We start from the raw sequence: 20,423 nt of genomic DNA, 5'->3' as shown, positions 1-20,423 counted from the left end.
TCGGTTATTAGGAAAAAAACAACACCTTTTATAACCAAGACCAAACAAATACCAAAATATACCGGTTATTCAAAACTAAAATATTGGTATTACTTTTAACCGGTTGGTTTTTCCCAACCCTAGAATGCAGGTGCTGTGTCCCATTACGTATCAGACTTGAATACTAGAAGATCCGATGTGATATAACGAAAGGAGCTGAAAACGAAATTAGCTACAACAATGGTGTTTTTTGTACATGTAAATACATAACTTTCTATATTTTTCTTACAGTTGCCTCCACTGGTCAGCCATTTATAAAAGGAACAAAGAAAATGAGAGGTTTTAGGTAATTTGGGACATATTAAACATCAGGTTGGGGAATAAAGGAGAAGGAAATCGGCAGTGCCCTTTCAAAAGAATCGTACCAGCAATCGCCTTAAGTCATTTAGGAAACCAAGGAAAACTTGAATCGTTGATTTGGGCTATCAAATGGTTCAAATAGCTCTGAGCACTATGGGACTCAACTGCTGAGGTCATTAGTCCCCTAGAACTTAGAACTAGTTAAACCTAACTAACCTAAGGACATCACAAACATCCATGCCCGAGGCAGGATTCGAACCTGCGACCGTAGCGGTCTTGCGGTTCCAGACTGCAGCGCCTTTAACCGCACGGCCACTTCGGCCGGCCGATTTGGGCTATCGTCCTTCGAATATGAGTCCAGTGTCTTATCACTGGGCTACCTCCATCTCTTGTTGTTCCTACTGTCCACGATGGTGAAGTCTTTTCAGAAGATTCGAGAGGAGGAAGATTTATAATAAACTTTTTTACTTATCTTTTCTCGCACAGTCGGCTCCAGTTCTTCATGTCTAGCGGTCTGATTCTTGAAGCTGAAATTCTCACATTTTAGGTTCTCATGGTTCAATTGAGCTAAATAATTTTGAAGAATGTCTCTGCAGAAGTTTTGCTTTCACGATAATTTATTGTATCACATTTTACTATATCACATTGTCTTTTGAATTTTCACATTAACAAAGCCGAAATTACATTGGTCGTCCAAAATACAAAAATATGTCCTATCACATCAGAGGCATACTTACTACTACTTCACTCAGCGGCAATAACTATATTCCAAAGCGTTTACAATTTTTATCGACAAATGAATTTCTATTAGTTTAGATTATTATTTTATAAATTAATCCAGAAATAAACATAATAAACAGTACTAGATTGCGCAATTAATAGTAGAAATTTTAAGTGTGCCAAATATTTTGTAATTTCAAATGATTCTAAAAAAAGAAACTTTTTAACCGTACATTCAGAGCTAGTACATATCGACTGTAACAACGAAAACAAAATAATCCCATTTCATAAATTTTAGCTTAAAATATAACATATTGTGTATAAAATTGTATGAATTTTTTCAGAAAAACAGCTGAGATAGTACTGATCTGTCCAAAATTCGAAAAATATTTCTATCATCGACTACTACTGTTAAGGAAAATTAATGCTAGAGGAGGATGTCCCTTTACACAGCGCCACACTATTTTTTACAGCCTCATTGTAGACGCCTGCTACCTGTCGTAATAACCAGGTGGTGACTTTGTTACATTTCTATTATCGACTACTACTGTTACGGAAAATTAATGCTAGAGGAGGATGTCCCTTTACACAGCGCCACACTATTTTTTACAGCCTCATTGTAGACGCCTGCTACCTGTCGTAATAACCAGGTGGTGACTTTGTTACAATTTTCATCGTCGTGAAAACACAAATTTTGTAATTGGAAGTTGATCGTCTGATGATTTTACTAGACGGTATATTACAGCGTCATCTGCAAACAGTCTAAGGGGGCTGCTCAGATTATCGCCTAGATCATTTATGTAAATCAGGAACAGCAGAGGGCCTATGACACTACCTTGCGGACGCCAGATATCATTCTGTTCTACTCGATGATTTACCGTCAACCACTACGAACTGTGACCTCTCTGAGAGGAAATCACGAATCCAGTCACACAACTGAGACGATACTCCATGTGTACGCAATTTGATTAATAGTCGCTTGTGGGGAACGGTATCAAAAGCCTTCTGGAAATCTAGGAATATGGAATCGATCTGAGATTCCTTGTCGACACCACTCATTACTTCATGAGAATAAGAGCACAAGAACGATATTTTCTGAATCCGTGATGGTTCCGTATCAATCAGTCAAACGGTATCGACTGTTTTTTGCCACTGGTGTACGACCGGAATCTCTTTGGGTTGTCTACCATATTTTGAGACAATGTTTCATTGTGGAAACTATTAAAAGCATCTCGCATTGACGTCCGCACTAAATTTCGAGCTTCCGTGAAACTTAGTCAGTCTTGGGGATTTTGCGTTCTTCGTTGTACACGACTTTAAGAACCGAAATGAATTTGGGTACCCTCCTACACGCAGGTCAACAACTAAAATAAATATTGGCAGTCGTAATATGACACTTGCAGTATGTATAGTACGATACTTCTTTAGTTTAACAACAAATCATAAAGCCAAATTAAAAGTTCGGTTAGGACAAACAGGCAGTCGTATATGGCAGAAAATTCGCGCTTGGCACCATAGGTGCTACTAGCGAAGGCCAATCACTGAATAAATATTGGCCGTCAAAATGTATAATTTGGAGTATGCACAGGACACTCCTTCTCTAGCTTAATAACAGAAATTGAAGTGAATAAATGTCCCGAACGAAATATGGACAGTTGAATACGGTAGTAAATACATGCTTGGAAGCCTCGGTGCTACAGTCGAAGGCCAAAAATTCAATGAATATTGGCCGGTGCAAAGCACCACTAGTAGTATGCATAGTTCACTCCTATTTGAGTTTAATAACGAAACATGAAGACAAATGAAGGGTCCGATTACGAGATACGAGCAGTTGAATATGGCAGAAAATTAGCCCTTTGTACGCTGTGTGCTACCTTCGGAAGTCAACAAATAAAAATCGGCATTCACAATATGCCACATATACAGGGCGTTTCAAAAAAAAAGAGCAGATTTCAAACATTTATTTCTCAAAAACTACAAATGATAGAAACACAATTCAAACGTTTCTTGTCAGAGAAAGGTTCAAAGTTTTTCAATGGTCCGCGCAGAAGTTCCATGCAAATCCGCAGTGGCGCTGGCGTTTGTTTGTAGGAAAATGGCGACGACACCACAGGAACGATCATTTTGTGTGCTGCAATTTGCAAAGTTAGAGTCCATTGTTGGTGTGCAACGTGCATTCCGCCGTCAATTCAACAAACAGCCGCCTCGTCATAAGCAAATTTATGAGTGGCATCACAGATTCGTAGAAGATGGTTGCATCTGCAAGCGAAAAAGCACGGGTCGTCCACGCACATCGGATGAAAATGTCGAGCGTGTCCGTGCAGCTTACGAAAGGAGCCCTAGAAAATCCACGACACGGGCAAGTCACGAACTAAACATGTCTAAAACAACGGTATGGCGCGTTCTGAGTAAGCGTCTGCACATGAAGCCGTACAAACTGCAGTTATTGCAAGCATTGCGTCCTGACGACCACAACAAAAGGTTCGAATTTTCAACTGCAATTCTACAGGACATGGAAGAGGACAATTTTGCCGAACGATTAATTTTTTCAGATGAATCAACGTTTCACATTTCTGGTAAAGTTAATCGGCATAACGTACGAATTTGGGCGAGTGAAACTCCGAGGGACGTTATTCAACATGAAAGAGACTCACCAAAGGTTAACGTCTTTTGTGCAATTTCGGTAAACAAAGTTTATGGACCTTTCTTTTTCATGGAGAAAACTATCACAGGAACCATTTACCTGGACATGTTAGAAAACTGGCTATTTCCTCAACTTCAGGAAGATTCAAATCACTTCATCTTCATGCAAGATGGCGCCCCACCACACTTCTCTGAACCTGTACGACGGTACCTAAATAACACCATTCCAGGACGGTGGATTGGAAGAGCAGGAGCACAAGATCAATGTCATCGTCTGTGGCCTCCCAGGTCACCAGACCTTACTCCCTGCGATTTTTATTTGTGGGGGTACATAAAGGACTGTGTTTATGTCCCACCTATGCCCGCTACTCTTCAAGAGGTACGACATCGAATTGTTGCGGCCGTGAATTCGGTAACTAAAGACCAGTTGCGTCGTGTGTGGCAAGAAATGAGATACCGGTTTGATATTTGTCGTGTAACAAATGGTGCTCATATTGAGGTACAGTTTTGATATTTGTTGTGTAACATTTGGTACTCATATTGAGTGAAGGACCGTTGGAATTGTGTTTCTATCATTTGTAGTTTTTGAGAAATAAATGTTTGAAATCTGCTCTTTCTTTTTGAAACGCCCTGTATCTTGCTCAGTACAGTCCGTCTTTAGTTTCATATCAAACCTTAAGCCAAATGTAACGACAGATTACGAGACATGGACAGCTGAATGTGGCCGGAAAAACGCGCTTTGCGCCGTCGGTAGCTAACATCAGACATCAGTATCTCAGTAAATATTCTCGTTTGCAATTTGCCACTTGCTGTATCCACAGAATACTCCTTATTTAGTTTTATAACATGACATGAAGTCGGATTAGCGGTCCGATTACATGAGATGCGCAGTTGAATATGGCACAAAAGACGCACTTTGTACCCTCAGTACCAATTTCAGAAGTTAAAAATTAGATAAAAATCGGCTGTCGCAAAATGTTACTTGCAATATGAATAGTAGATGACTCCTTCAGTTTACTAAACAAATATGAAGCTATATGAAAGATCCAGGTAGGAGATATGCGTGCTTGACACCCTCGGGGCTTAATTCGGAATCCAGTCCCAAATGAATATAGGCTGTCGCAATATGCCATTAACTGTATGCAAGGTACACTTCTACTTTCGTTTCATAACAAAACGTGATGCCAAGTGAAAGGTATGCTTACGATATATGGGCAGTTGAATGTGACAGAAATTACGCACTTCCCAACTTCGATGCTAACTTCGGAGTTCAATAACTAAATTAATATCATCATTCGCAGTTTGTCACATACACTTTGAGTAGTACGCTCCTTCTTCTGTTTAATACCAAAACATCAAGAAAAGTGAACGGTCCCATTACGAGATACGGACAGCTGTATATGGCAGAAAATACGTGCTTCTCACCCGTGGTGCTAAAATTGGAGGCCCAACACTCGATATATACAGGCCATCGCAATATGGCATTTTCGGTACGCATAGCACATACCTTCCTTCGTTTAATAACAAAACAAGAAGCCAAATGAAAGTTTCGATTACGACGTACGCGCAGTTCAATATGGTGGAAAATACGCGCGCGAAGATCTATAACTAAATACACATTGATTTTCGCAGTGTGCATAGTACACTCCTTCTTTAGTTGAAGAACGAAAATGAAGCTAAACATAAGGGAGTATTACGAGATAAGAACAGTAGAATACGGCAGAAAATCCTCGTTTGCTTCATCGTTGCTACGTTCGAGAGTCAATAATCAAATTAATTTCGACTGTCGCTATATGCCACAGTAAACTCCTTGTTAAGCATGATAACAAGACATGAAGGCACACTAACGGACCAATTACGAGACGAGGGCAGTTGAATGTTGCAAAATATACGCGCTTGGCATTTTCGGTAATAAATTCTGGGCGAAAAAGCCTATAAATATCGCGCGTAGCAATATGCTACTTCCAGTACCTGCAGTGCACTCGTTCTTTAGGGTAATAACAGATCATGAGGGAAAAAGAAAAGTCCGATTGCGAATTATGGTCGGCTGAAGATGCCAGATAATACATACTTGGCAACCTCGGTGTTACATTCTGACTACATATTGGTCGGCCGGAAACACCACTTGTAGAATACATAGTGCTCTTCTTATTTCGTTTCATAAAATAACATGAAGGCAAATGAAGGATCCTATTACGAGATATGACAAGTTGAATATGGCTGTAAATACGCTCTAGGTACACCGTGTGCTACATACAGAGGTCAATAAGCCAACAAATATTGGCATTAGCAATATGCCACATGCATTTAGTTTAATAACAAAACGTGAATGCTAATGGAAGGTCGGATATCTAGATATGAGCAGTTGAATGTGGCTGAAAGTAAGTGATTGTACACATCGATGCTAAATTTAGAAGTCAATATCAAAAGCAAGATTCACCTTGGAAAAATTCCACTTTCAAGATGCATGGTACACTCCTCCGTTTATTTAATAATAAACCATGTATCAGAGTGAAAAGGAATATTACAAGATATAGACAGCTGAATATGGCATAAAATACACTCTTAGCACCATACTAGCTAAATTCGAACGCAAAAAAATAAAAAATAAAATAAATTAAAATATTGGTTAACGCCATATGCCGTTGCTTTATGCATAGTACATTCATTCTTTAGTTTAGTAAAAAAACATGAAATCAAAAGAAAGGTCCACTTACGAGATACGGACAGTTACATATAGCAGAAAATACGCTCTTGGCACCCTCGATGCTAATTTCGACTGTCAGTAATTAAATAAATTTCGGACGCCGCGAAATGTAACTTGCAGTGCGCATAGTATGGTCCTTCTTTACTGTAATAACAAAACATGAAGCCAAATGAAAGGTCCGAGATCGCAGTATGAGCAGTTCAATATGGTAGGATATAAGTGGTAGGCAGTCTCGGTGCTACATTTTGGCATCAATAACTAAACATATTGCCGCGTTTGCTATATGGATACTACGCTCCTTATTACGCAGCTACATTCTAAGGTGAATATGAAAATAAATATCGGTCGTCGCGATATGCCACACGCAAAATGCACAGTACGCTCCTTTTTTCATTCGGCAACGAAAAGTGAAACAAGATTAACGGTAGAATTAAAAGCTGAGGGCGACTGAATAGGGCAGAAAATATGCGGTGGCCAACCTCGGTGCTGACTTCCGAAGTAAAAACTGAAATAAATATGCGCCATCGAAATATGCCACATGAAGTATACATAGTACGCTCCATCATTAGTGTAGTAGAAAAACAAGGAGCCGATTACGAGACATGGACAATTCCATAAGGCTGGAAATAGGCTCTTGGCACACTGGGCGATACTTTCGAAAATCAGTAACTAAATAAATATCTGCATAGACAATATCTCACTTGCATCTTGCGCATTACACTCCATCTTTAGATTAATAATAAATCATAACCGAAATCAAACGGATGTTTACGAAATATGGACAGATGAATGTGGTAGAAAGTACGTGCTTCGTGCCGTCGCTTGCTAACTGCGGAGTTCAGTATGTCAGCAAATGTTAACGTTCGCAAAATGCCACTTGTAGTATCCATTGTATCCTCTTTCTTTAGTTTAATAACATGACAAGAAGCTGGATTAGCGGTCCAATTACAAGATATGGGTAGTTGAAGTCATGCAAAGTACGTGCTTTACAGCCACGGTATTAATTTCAGAAGTTAAAAATTAAATGAGCATTAGCCGTTTCTAAATGTCAGTTGTAATATGCATAGTACACTCCTTCAGTTTAATAATTATACATGAAGCCATATGAAATATCCGTTTAGGTGATATGGGCAGTTGTATATGGCAGAAAACTCGTTCAATTCGTGCTGTGCACCATAGGTGCTACATGCGCCAGTCGCTGAATAAAGATTGGCCGTCAAAATTTGTAATTTGGAGTATGCACAGCACACCCCTTCTCTAGCTTAGCAACAGAAAGTGAAGTCATAATAAATGTCCGATTACGAAATATGGACAGTTGAATATGGCAGAAAATACATGCTTGGGAACTTCGGTGCTACAGTCGGAGGCCAATAATTCAATGAATATTGACCGGCACAAAACACCACAAGTAGCATGCATAGTGCACTGCTTTTTTAGTTTAATATCAAAACATGTAGGCAAATGAAAGGACCGATTACGAAATACGAGCAGTTGAATATGGCAGAAAAAACGCTCTTTTTACGCTGTGTGCTACCTTCGGAAGTCAACAAATAAATATCGACATTCGCAATATGCCACTTGCGTCTTGCACAATACATTCCGTCTTTAGTTTGATACCATACACTAAGCCAAATGTAACGTCGGATTACGAGACGTGGGAAGCTGAATTTGGCAGGAAAAACGCGATTTGCACCGTCGGTTGCTAACTTCGGAGATCAGTATCTCAGTAAATATTCACGTTTGCAATATGCCACTTGCTGTATCCATAGTATACTCCTTATTTAGTTTTACAACATGTCATGAAGTCGGATTAGCGGTCCGATTACATGAGATGGGCAGTTGAATATGGCACAAAAGGCGCACTTTGTAACGTCAATACCAATTTCAGAAGTTAAAAATTAAATAAAAATCGGCTATCGCAAAATGTTACTTGCAATATGAATAGTACTTGACTCCTTCAGTTTACTAACCAATTAGCCGACCGGAGTGGGCGTGCGGTTCTAGGCGCTACAGTCTGGAACCGAGCGACCGCTACGGTCGCAGGTTCGAATCCTGCCTCGGGCATGGATATGTGTGATGTCCTTAGGTTAGTTAGGTTTAATTAGTTCTAAGTTCTACTCGACTGATGACCTCAGATGTTAAGTCCCATAGTGCTCAAAGCCATTTTACTAACCAAATATGAAGCTATATGAAAGATCCAGGTGGGAGATATGTGCAGTTGAATACATCAGAATATGCGTGCTTGACACCCTCGGGGCTAAACTCGGAATCCAGTCCGAAATGAATATTGGCTGTCGCAATATGCCATTATCTGTATGCAAGGTACACTACTCCTTTAGTTTAATAACAAACCGTGATGCCAATGAAAGGTATGTTTACGATATATGGGCAGTTGAATGTGACAAAAAATACGCACTTCTCACCTTCGATGCTAACTTCGGAGTTCAATAACTAAATTAATATCATCATTCGGAGTTTGTCACATGCACTTTGCGTAGTACGCTCCTTCTTCTGTTTAATACCAAAACATCAAGAAAAGTGAACGGTCTCATTACGAGATACGGACAGCTGTATATGGCAGAAAATACGTGCTTCTCATCCGCGGTGCTAAAATGGGAGGCCCAACACTCATAGAAACAGGCCATCGTAATATGGCATTTTCGGTACGCATAGCACACAACTTCTTTCGTTTAATAACAAAACAAGAAGCCAAATGAAATTTTCGATTACGCCATACGCGCAGTTCAATATGGTGGAAAATACGCGCTCGGCACGATGTGTTCTACCTTCGAGGATCTATAACTAAATAAACATCGACTTTCGCACTGTGCATAGCAAACTCCTTCTTTAGTTGAAGAACGAAAAAGAAGCTAAATATAAGGGAGGATTACGAGATAAGTGCAGTAGAATATGGCAGAAAATCCTCGTTTGCTTCATCGTTGCTACGTTCGAGACTCAATAATCAAATTAATTTCGACTGTCGCTATATGCCACAGTAAACTCCTTGTTAAGCATGATAACAAGACATGAAGGCGCACTAACGGACCAATTACGAGACGAGGGAATTTGAATGTTGTAAAATATACGCGCTTGGCATCTTCGGTAATAAATGGCTCTGAGCACCGTGGGACTCAACTGCTGTGGTCATCAGTCCCCTAGAACTTAGAACTACTTAAACCTAACTAACCTAAGGACATTACAAACACCCATGCCCGAGGCAGGATTCGAACCTGCAACCGTAGCAGCAGCGCGGCTCCGGACTGGAGCGCCTAGAACCGCACGGCCACCGCGGCCGGCTCTTCGGTAATAAATTCGGGGCCAGAAAGTGTATATGTCGCGCGTAGCAATTTGCTACTTTCAGTACGCGTAGTGCACTCGTTCTTTAGGGTAATAACAGATCATGAGAGAAAAAGAAAGGTCCGCCTACGAATTATGTTCCGCTGAAGATGCCAGATAATACATACTTGGCACCCTCGGTGTTACATTCTGACTAAATATTGGTCGATGCGAAACACCACTTGTACAATACATAGTGCCCTCCTTTTTTAGTTTCATAAAATAATATGAAGGCAAATGAAGGATCAAATTACGAGATATGACCAGTTCACTATGCTTGGAAATACGCTCTAGGTACACCCGTGTGCTACATTCGGAGGTCAATAAGCCAGCAAATATCGACATTAGCAATAAGCCACATGCATTTAGTTTAATAACTAAACGTGAAGGCTAATGGAAGGTCGGATAACTAGATATGAGTAGTTGAATGTGGCTGAAAGTAAGTGATTGTACAAATTGATGCTAAATTTAGAAGTCAATATCTAAATCAAGATTCACCGTGGAAAAATTCCACCTTCAAGATGCATGGTACACTCCTCCGTTAATTTAATAGTAAACCATGTATCTGAGTGAAAAGGAATATTACAAGATATAGGCAGCTGAATATGGCATAAAATACGCCTTTACCACCCTAAGAGCTAAATTCTATTGCAAAAAAAATAAAAATAAAATAAAAAATAAAAATTAAAATAAAATAAATTAAAATATCATTTATCGCCATATGCCCTTGCAGTATGCATATTACATTCGTTCGTTAGTTTTGTAAGAAAACATGAAATCAAAAGAGGTCTACTTACGAGATACGGACAGTTGGATATAGCAGAAAATACGCTCTAGGCACCCTCGATGCTAATTTCGACTGTAAGTAATTAAACAAATTTCGGACGCAGTGAAATGTTACTTGCAGTATGCATAACACGGTCCTTCTTTACTGTAATACAAAACAAAGCCAAATGAAAGATCCGGTACGACGTATGAGTACTCCAATATGGTAGGAGAAAAGTGATTGGCAGTCTCGGAGCTACATTTTGTCATCAATAACTAAACAAATTGCCGCGTTTGCTATATGGATACTACGCTCCTTATTCGCGCCGTCGGTAGCTAACTTCACACATCAGTATCTTAGTAAATATTCTCGTATGCAATATGGCACTTTCTGTATCCATAGTATACTCCTTATTTAGTTTTATAACGTGAGATGAAGTCGGATTAGCGGTCCGATTACATGAGATGGGCAGTTGAATATGGCACAAAAGACGCACTTTGTACAATCAGTATCAATTTCGGAAGTTAAAAATTAAATAAAAATCGGCTGTCGCAAAATGTTACTTGCAATATGTATAGTACATGACTCCTTCAGGTTACTAATCAAATATGAAGCTATATGAAACATCCAGTTAGGAGATATGGGCAATAGAATAAATCAGAATATGCGTGCTTGGTACCCTCGGGGCTAAATTCGGAATCCAGTCCCAAATGAATATTGGCTGTCGCAATATGCCATTAACTGTATGCAAGGTACACTTCTCCTTTAGTTTAATAACAAAACGTGATGCCAAGTGAAAGGTATGTTTACGAGGTATGGGCAGTAGAATGTGACAGAAAGTACGCAGTTGCCACCTACGATGCTAGCTTCGGAGTTCAATAACTAAATAAATACGATCATTCGGAGTTTGTCACATGATGTTTGCGTAGTACGCTGCTTCTTCAGTTTTATACCAAAACATCAAGAAAAGTGAACGGTCTCATTACGAGATATACGGCAGAAAATGCGTGCTTCCCATCCGCGGTGCTAAAGTGGGAGGCCGAACACTCGATAAATACGCGCCGTCGCAGTATGCCATTTTCGGTACGCATAGCACACACCTTCTTTCGTTTAATAACAAAACAAGAAGCCAAATGAAAGTTTCTATTACGACATACGCGCAGTTCAATATGGTAGAAAATACGCGCTCGGCGCGCTGTGTCTACCTTTGAAGATCTATAACTAAATAAACATCGACTTTCGCACTGTGCATAGGACACTCCTCCTTTAGTTTAACGACGAAAATGAAACTAAATATAAGGGAGGAATACGAGATAAGAGCAGTAGAATATGGCAAATATGGCAGAAAATCCTCGATTGCTTCATCGTTCCTACATTAGAGAATCAATAGTCAAATAAGTTTCGACTGTCGCTATATGCCACTCTAATAGTGCACAGTAAACTCCTTGTTAAGCATGCTAATAAGACATGAAAGCACACAAACGGACCAATTACGAGACGAGGGCATTTGAATGTTGCAAAATAAACGAGCTTGGCATCTTCGGTACTAAATTCGGGGCCAAAAACTCTACATATACATCGCTCTTAGCAATTTGCTACTTCCAGTACGTGTAGTGCACTCGTTCTTTAGGTTAATGACAGATCATGATGGAAAAAGAAAGGTTCGATTACGAGTCATGTTCGGCTTAAAATGCCAGATAATACATACTTGGCACCCTAGGTGTTACATTCTGAGTAAATATTGGTCGGCGCGAAACACCACTTGTAGAATACATAGTGCTCTCCTTTTTTAGTTTCATAAAATAACATGAAGGCAAATGAAGGATCCGATTACGAGATATGACCAGTTGCATATGGTTGGAAATACGCTCTAGGTACACCGTGTGCTACATTCGGAGGTCAATAAGCCACCCAATATCGGCATTAGCAATATGCCACATGCATTTAGTTTAATAACAAAACGTGAAAGCTAATTGAAGGTCGGATAACTAGATATGAGTAGTTGAATGTGACTGAAAGTAAGTGCTTGTACATACCGATGCTAAATTTAGAAGTCAATCTCTAAATAAATATTCACCGTGGAAAAATATCACTTTCAAGATGCATGGTACACTCCGCCGTTAATTTAATAATAAACCATGTATCTGAGCGAGAAGGAATATTACAAGATATAGGCAGCTGAATACGGCATAAAATACGCCCTTAGCATCCTACGAGCTAAATTCGAATGCAAAAAAAAGAAAAAAGAATAAAATAAATTAAAATATTGTTTTTTCGCCATATGCCCTTGCAGTATGCATTGTATATTCGTTCTTTAGTTTAATAAAAAAGACATGAAATCAAAAGAAATGTCCGACTGCGAGATACGAGCGGTTGGATATGGAAGAAAATCCGTGTTGTATGTCAATCTCGGTGCTCACTTCGAAGTTCAGAAACTAAAAAAATATTGGTTATCGAAATATGCCACTCACAGCATGCAAGCATGGTAAAAATCTTCTTTAGTTGAATACGCAAACATGAAGGCAGATTTAAGGTCCACTTACGAGATACGGACAGTTAGATATAGCAGAAAATACGCTCTTGGCACCCTCGATGCTAATTTCGACTGTCAGTAATTAAATAAATTTCGGACGTCGCGAAATGTTACTTGCAGTATGCATAGTACGGTCCTTCTTTACTGTAATAACAAAACATAAAGCCAAATGAAAGATCCGAGTACGAAGTATGAGTACTCCAATATGGTAGGAGAAAAGTGGTTCGCAGTTTCGGTGCTACATTTTGGCATCAATAACTAAACATTTTGCCGCGTTTGCTATATGGATACTACGCTCCTTCCTACGCAGCTAAATTCTAATGTCAATAAGAAAATAAATATCGGTCGTCGCGATATGCCACATGCAATATGCACTGTACACTCCTTTTTTCGTTCAGTAACGAAAAATGAAGCAAGATTAACGGTACAATTAGAAGCTGAGGGCAACTGAATAGGGCAGAAAATATGCGGTGGCCAACCTCGGTGCTGACTTCGGAAGTAAAAACTGAAATAAATATCCGCCGTCGAAATATGCCGCATGAGGTATACATAGTACGCTCCATCATTAGTTTAATAGAGAAAACAAGGAGCAGATTACGAGATATGGACAGTTCCATAAGGCTGGAAATAGGTTCTTAGCACACTGGGAGCTACTTTCGAATATCAGTATCTGGATAAATATCGGCATTCTCAATATGTCGCTTGCATCTTGCGCATTACACTCCATCTTTAGATTAATAATATATCACAACCGAAATCACACGAAGGTTTACGAAATGTGGACAGATGAATGTGGTAGAAAGTACGTGCTTCGTGCCCTCGCTTGCTAACTTCGGAGTTCAGTATGTCAGTAAATGTTAGCGTTTGTAATATGCCACATGTAGTATCCATAGTATCCTCCTTCTTTAGTTTAATAACATGACAAGAAGCTGGATTAGCGTTCCAATTTAAAGATATGGGTAGTTGAGAGTCATACAAAGTACGTGCTTTACAGCCACGGTATTAATTTTGGAAGTTAAAAATTAAATGAGCATCAGCCGTCGCAAAATGTCAATTGGAATATGTAAAGTACACTCCTTCTTCAGTTTAATAATTGGACATGAAGCCATATGAAAGATCCTTTTAGGCGATATGGGCAGTTGAATATGGCAGAAAAATCGTGCAATTCGTGCTTGGCACCATAGGTGCTACATGCGCCAGTCACTGAATAAAGATTGGCCGTCAAAATTTGTAATTTGAAGTATGCACAGCACACTACTTCTCTAGCTTAATAACAGAAAGTGAAGTCAAAATAAAAGTCCGATTACGATATATGTACAGTTGAATATGGCAGAAAATACATGCTTGGAAACTTCGGTGCTACAGGCGGAGGCCAATAATTCAATGAATATTGACCGGCACAAAAAGCCTCAAGTAGCATGCATAGTGCACTGCTTTTTTAGTTTAATATCAAAACATGTAGGCAAATGAAGGGACCGATTACGAAATACGAGCACTTGAATATGGCAGAAAAAGCGCTCTTTGTAGGCTGTGTGCTACCTTTGGAAGTCAACAAATAAAAATCGGCATTCGCAATATGTCACTGGCATCTTGCACAATACAATCCGTCTTCAGTTTGATACCAAACCTTAAACCGAAAAAAACCGAAAAAAAACCGCGATTTGCACCGTCGGTTACTAACTTCGGAGATCAGTATCTCAGTAAATATTCTCGTTTGCAATATGCCACTTGCTGTATCCATAGTATCCTCAGTATTTAGTTTTATAACACGACAAGAAGCCGGATTAGCGGTCCGATTACATGAGATGGGCAGTTGAATATGGCACAAAAGACGCGCTTTGCATCCCCATTACAAATTTCGGAAGTTAAAAATGAAATAAAATTCGGCTGTCGCAAAATGTTACTTGCAATATGTATAGTACATGACTCCTTCAGTTTACTTATCAAAAATGAAGCTATATGAAAGATGCAGGTAGGAGATATGGGCAGTTGAATACACCAGAATATGCGTGATGCCATCCTAGGGGCTAAATTCGGAAAGCAGTCCCAAATGAATATTGGCCGTCGCAATATGCCATTAACTGTATGCATAGTGCACTTCCCCTTTAGTTTAATAACAAAACGTGATGCCACGTGAAAGGCATGTTTACGAGATATGTGCAGTTGAACGTGGCAGGAAATTGGCACTTCCCACCTCCGATGCTAAATTCGGGGTTCAATTACTAAATTAATATCATCATTCGGAGTTTGTCACATGCAGTTTTGTTAGTACGCTCCTTCTTCAGTTTAATACCAAAACATCAAGAAAAGTGAACGGTCCCATTACGAGATACGGATAGCTGTATATGGCAGAAAATACGTGCTTCCCATCCGCGGTGATAAACTGGGAGGCCCAACACTCGATTAATACGGGCTGTCGCAATACGTTATTTTCGGTACGCGTAGCGCACACATTCTTTCGTTTAATATCAAAACAAGAAGCCAAATGAAAATTTCGATTACGACATACCCGCAGTTCAATATGGTGGAAAATACGCGCTCGGCACGCTGTGTTCTACCTTCGAAGATCTGTAACTACGTAAAGGATCCGATTACGAGATAGGACCAGTTGCATATGGCTGGAAATACGCTCTAGGTACACCGTGTGCTACATTCGGAGGTCAATAAGCACCAAATATCGGCATTTGCAATATGTCACATGCATTTAGTTTAATAACAAAACGTGAATGCTAATGGAAGGTCGGAATATTAGATGTGAGCAGTTGAATGTGGCAGAAAGTAAGTGCTTGTAGACATCGGTGCTAAATTTAGAAGTCAATATCTAAATAAGCATTCAACGTGGAAAAATGCCACTGTCAAGATGCATGGCACACTCCTCCGTTAATTTAATAATAAACCATGTATCTGAATGAAAAGGAATATTACAAGATATGGGCAGCTGAGTATGGCATAAAATACTCCCTTAGCACCCTATAGGCTAAATTTAAAAAAAAAGGAAAGGATAAATGTTCGTTGCCATATGCCCTTGCAGAATGCATAGTACACTCGTTCTTTAGTTTAATAAAAAAACGTGAAATCAAGAGAAAGGTCCAATTGCGAGATACGGGCGGTTGGATGTGAAAGAAAATACGTGCATGTCAATCTCGGTGGTCACTTCGAAGTTCAAAAACTAAATAAATATCGGTTATCGAAATATGCCACATGCAGCACGCATGGTAAAAATCTTCTTTAGTTGTATACGCAAACATGAAGGCAAATTTAAGGTCCACTTACGAGATACGTACAGTTAGATATAGCAGAATATACGCTCTTGGCACTATCGATGCTAATTTAGACTGTCAGTAATTAAATAAATAAAAGATCCGAGTACGAAGTATGAGTACTCCAATATGGTAGAAGAAATGTGGTTGGCAGTCTCGGTGCTACATTTTGGCAACAATAACTAAACATATTGCCGCGTTTGCTATATGGATACTGCGCTCCTCCTTTCGCAGCTAAATTCTAAGGTCAATAAGAAAATGAATATCGGTCGACGCGGTATGTCACATGCAGTATGCATAGTACACTCCTTTATTCGTGCAGTAATGGAAAATGAAGCAAAGTTAACGCTACAATTAGAAGAAGTGGCCAATTGAATATGGCAGAAAGTACGTGGTGGGCAACCTCGGTGCTGACTTCGCAAGTAAAAAATTAAATATATATCCGCCGTCGAAATAGGCCACATGAAGTATACATAGTACGCTCCATCAATCGTTAGCTAATAACGAGGATCGTAACGGATACAGATATTAGTGAACTGAGGGTTATCGTAGCGACATTGAATATTGTAACCCTCAAATCCTCCAAAGTAACCGAATAATATACCTATTCAAAAAAAAAATAAAAATTCACTTGACGTCTTCCTGCGAGACAATCTCCACTCCTTCCAAATTAACAGTGCACTGGTAAGTGTAAACTAGATGTGGGTTGAATTGATAGAAATAGTATCGACAGAAACTGAGAGATTTATACCAAATAAATTAACAAACGACGGAGCTGATTCCCCTTGGTACATAAAACGGGTCAGAACACTGTTGGAGGAACAACGAAAAAAGCATGCCAAATTTAAACGAACGCAAAATCTCCAAGATTGGCGATCTTTTACAGAAGCACGAAATTTAGCGTGGATTTCAATGTAAGATACTTATTATAGCTTCCGCAACGAAACTTTTTCTCGAAATCTCGTAGAAAATCCAAAGAGAATCTGGTCGTATGTGAAGTAAGCTAGCGGCAAGACACAATCAATGCCTTCTCTGCGTGGCAGCATTTGTGATACTATCGCTGACAGCGCTGCCAGAGCACAGTTACTAAACACAGCCTTCAGAAATGCCTTCACAAAAGTAGACGAAGTAAATATTCCAGAATTCGAATGAAGAACAGCTGCTAACATGAGTAACGTAGAAGTAGATATTGTCTGACTAGTGAAGCAACTTAAATCACTTAATAGAAGCAAGTCTTCTGGTCCAGACTGTTTCCTTTCAAAGTATGCTGATGCAATAGATCCATACTTAACAATCATATACAACCATTCGCTCTACGAAAGACCCATACCCAAAGACTGAGAAGTTGCACAGGTCACACCAATATCCAAGAAAGGCAGTAGGATTAATTCAGTAAATCACAGGTCATATCATGAACATAGATATGCAGCATGATTTTGGAACATATATTACGTTCGAAGATTATGAATTACGTGGAAGAGAACGGTCTATTGACACACAGTCAACACGGATTTAGAAAACATCGTTCTTGTGAAACACAACTAGTTCTTTACACGCATGAAGTGCTGAGTGCAGTTGACAAGGGATTTCAAAGTGATTCCGTATTTAGGGATTTCTGGAAGGCTTTTGACAATGTACCACACAAGCGGCTTGTAGTGAAATTGGGTGCTTATGGAATGTCGTCTGAATTATATGACTGGATTCGTGATTTCCTGTCAGAGAGGTCACAGTTCGTAGTAAGTGACGGAAAGTTTTCGAGTAAACAGAAGTGATTTCTCTCGTTCCCCAAGGTAGTGTTATAGGCCCTTTGCTGTTTCTTATCTAACTAAACGATTTGGGAGACAATCTGAGCCGCCGTCGTAGGTTGTTTGCAGATGACGCTGTCACTTATCGACTAGTAAAGTCATCAGAAGACCAAAACAAATTGCAAAATGATTTAGAAAAGATATCTGTATGGTGCGAAAACTGGCGAATGATCCTAAATAACGAAAAGTGTGAGGTCGTCCACAGCCACACTACGCTTGTCCGTCCTCTTTTAGAATACTGCTGCGCCCGTATGCGATCCTTTCCAGCTAGGATTGACTTAGTACATCGAAAAAGTTCAAAGAAGGGCAGCGCGTTTTTTATTATTGAGAGCAGGGGAGAGAGTGTCGCTGAAATGATTCAGGAATTGGGATGGACATCATTAAAAGAAAGGCGTTTTTCGTTGCGGAGCAATCTTCTCACGAAATTCCAATCATCAGCTTTCTCCGCCGATTGCGAATATATTTTGTTGACGCCGACCTAGATAGGGAGAAACGATCACCATAATAAAATAAGGGAAATCAGAGCTTGTACGGAAAGATACAGGGGTTCTTTCTTTCCGCGCGCTGTACGATATTGGAATAATAGAGGTTTTTGAACGTGGCTCGATAAATGCTCTGCCAAACACTTAAATGTGATTTGCAGAGTATCCATGTAGATGTAGAAATGATAGGAATTATATACAGCAGTGAAGAAAACGCACAAATGCAAAACAAGTCGTTTTCAATTTTTTTAAAGGAAAAGGAGAACCTCTATCGCAAACCAACTAAGTGGTTGATAGCGTTTTGCTTCATTTACATGAAGTATTTTTTGCAGTTTAATGAGTTTTTATTGTTAACAGCAGGGAAATCGGAAAACTAATTTTTCTCGTGTGTAGCTGCTACCAGCCGCTTCATGGGAACTACTTGTTACTTTCCTATGTGGTCTTCTCTCTTATTATTGCTCGTTGTATATTTCTAACTATAATAGTACATCAGTCAACTGGTTACGTGCAGGTAAACCTAACAGGTAACATACATAATTAATAAAGTAAATAAAACGTATCTGCTCACCTTTGGCTTGAGACATTGTTCTTTACTCGGTTTCAATATGGCAGACTTCGCGCATGCCCACTAAATTTTTGGCGCATGGATTTCAGGCGCGTTTCCATTCTGAATGTCCTATAGTCTTTGACCTTGTTGCGATGGTGGCAGATGCCTCACCCAAACACTCATCGTTCTTGTATTCACTGACAGGTCTCCGTAGGCATTCTGCAAGCGCTTATGAATATCTGAAACTCAAAGACAGCTTTCTGCTTGAAATACACTTCCTTTAAGGCCCGTTTACATTGAGCTCAGAACATGTTTTTGTTCGGAACATTGTGTGCAACTTGTTCCCTCAACATGTTGGCAACATTGTTCGTTGTTCGCATTCCCGTTTACACCAGCGACTAACATTTCTACTTATTCGCATAGTCTGCTGCGGTGAACTGATAGGTTACTTTGTGTATTCACATCAAGAGATACGCTATGTCAAGTGAAGAGGAAGAGTTAATGACATTTGGTGCTGCATTAATAATACTTAACGAAATATACAGACGAAGAAAACGATTTAGTCGTCGTCGGTGGACCAAAACATACTAGAAGACGTGGCGGGAATGACATGCTTTGCCGGCCGGAGTGGCCGTGCGGTTCTGGGCGCTACAGTCTGGAACCGAGCGACCGCTACGGTCGCAGGTTCGAATCCTGCCTCGGGCATGGATGTGTGTGATGTCCTTAGGTTAGTAAGGTTTAATTAGTTCTAAGTTGTAGGCGACTGGTGACCTCAGAAGTTAAGTCGCATAGTGCTCAGAGCCATTTTGACATGCTTTGTGAGCTGAAAATGGAAGACAGTTCTGGCTTTCGCAACTTCAATAGGATGTCGCCGTCAGATTTTGGAATGTTGTTGAATATTATAGGACCAGTTGTTTCAAAGAAAGTTACAAATTTCAGAAAAGCAATCCCTGTGAACCAAAGACTTGCTGTTACTCTTCGTTTTCTGGCATCAGGAGACTCCTACCAAAGCCAGCCATATCTCAAATAGTTCCATATCATCCAGGAAACGTAGATATCAGTACCACATCCACATTTTCCTCTATTTTTCGTTTCTCTCGTCGGTACTGAGACAAGAGAGATTTAATTTTTTTGTCCACATCACTGCTGCTGGTGCCAAGCGCCGCAGCAACCTTTTGTATTGAATCATGTTTGATTTTAGTATTTTTGTAACCTGCGCAACGTACATTCCACAGGCACTCCTCTGCATCATAGAGCGACATCAGATGGAAAATTTTGTCTCGTG

Source organism: Schistocerca piceifrons, chromosome X (assembly GCF_021461385.2).
Source record: "Schistocerca piceifrons isolate TAMUIC-IGC-003096 chromosome X, iqSchPice1.1, whole genome shotgun sequence".
NCBI lineage: Eukaryota > Metazoa > Arthropoda > Insecta > Orthoptera > Acrididae > Schistocerca > Schistocerca piceifrons.
The sequence above is the reverse complement of the archived record's forward strand: the minus strand, read 5'-3'. Positions refer to the sequence as shown.